The sequence below is a fragment of the Asparagus officinalis genome, chromosome 10 (genome assembly GCF_001876935.1).
Source record: "Asparagus officinalis chromosome 10, Aspof.V1, whole genome shotgun sequence".
In the NCBI taxonomy this organism is placed as follows: domain Eukaryota; kingdom Viridiplantae; phylum Streptophyta; class Magnoliopsida; order Asparagales; family Asparagaceae; genus Asparagus; species Asparagus officinalis.
Genome location: NC_033803.1, coordinates 655,507 through 655,784, shown reverse-complemented (window position 1 = coordinate 655,784; position 278 = coordinate 655,507).

The following is a 278-nucleotide window of genomic DNA, read 5'->3' as shown; positions in this document are numbered from 1 at the left end:
AACACCGAAAACTTCTGAAAATACCACATAACCGGTAAAGTTTTATTCAAACCGTGCAGGAACAATGCGTTGTTACTTGGAATTAAATAACAACAACAACTACATAAGCCAAACACACACGCAAAAAAGCCCCGGAAACATTCTCCCTTCAGACCTTGGCACAATCCGCAGGCGCAAATGTCACGGTCCTCGCTCCAAGATCGTACCCAACGTGCAAATCCTGCTGAGCCACATTGCCAAATATCTGAATCCCATAATCGCCGCCCACGACAGCGAGG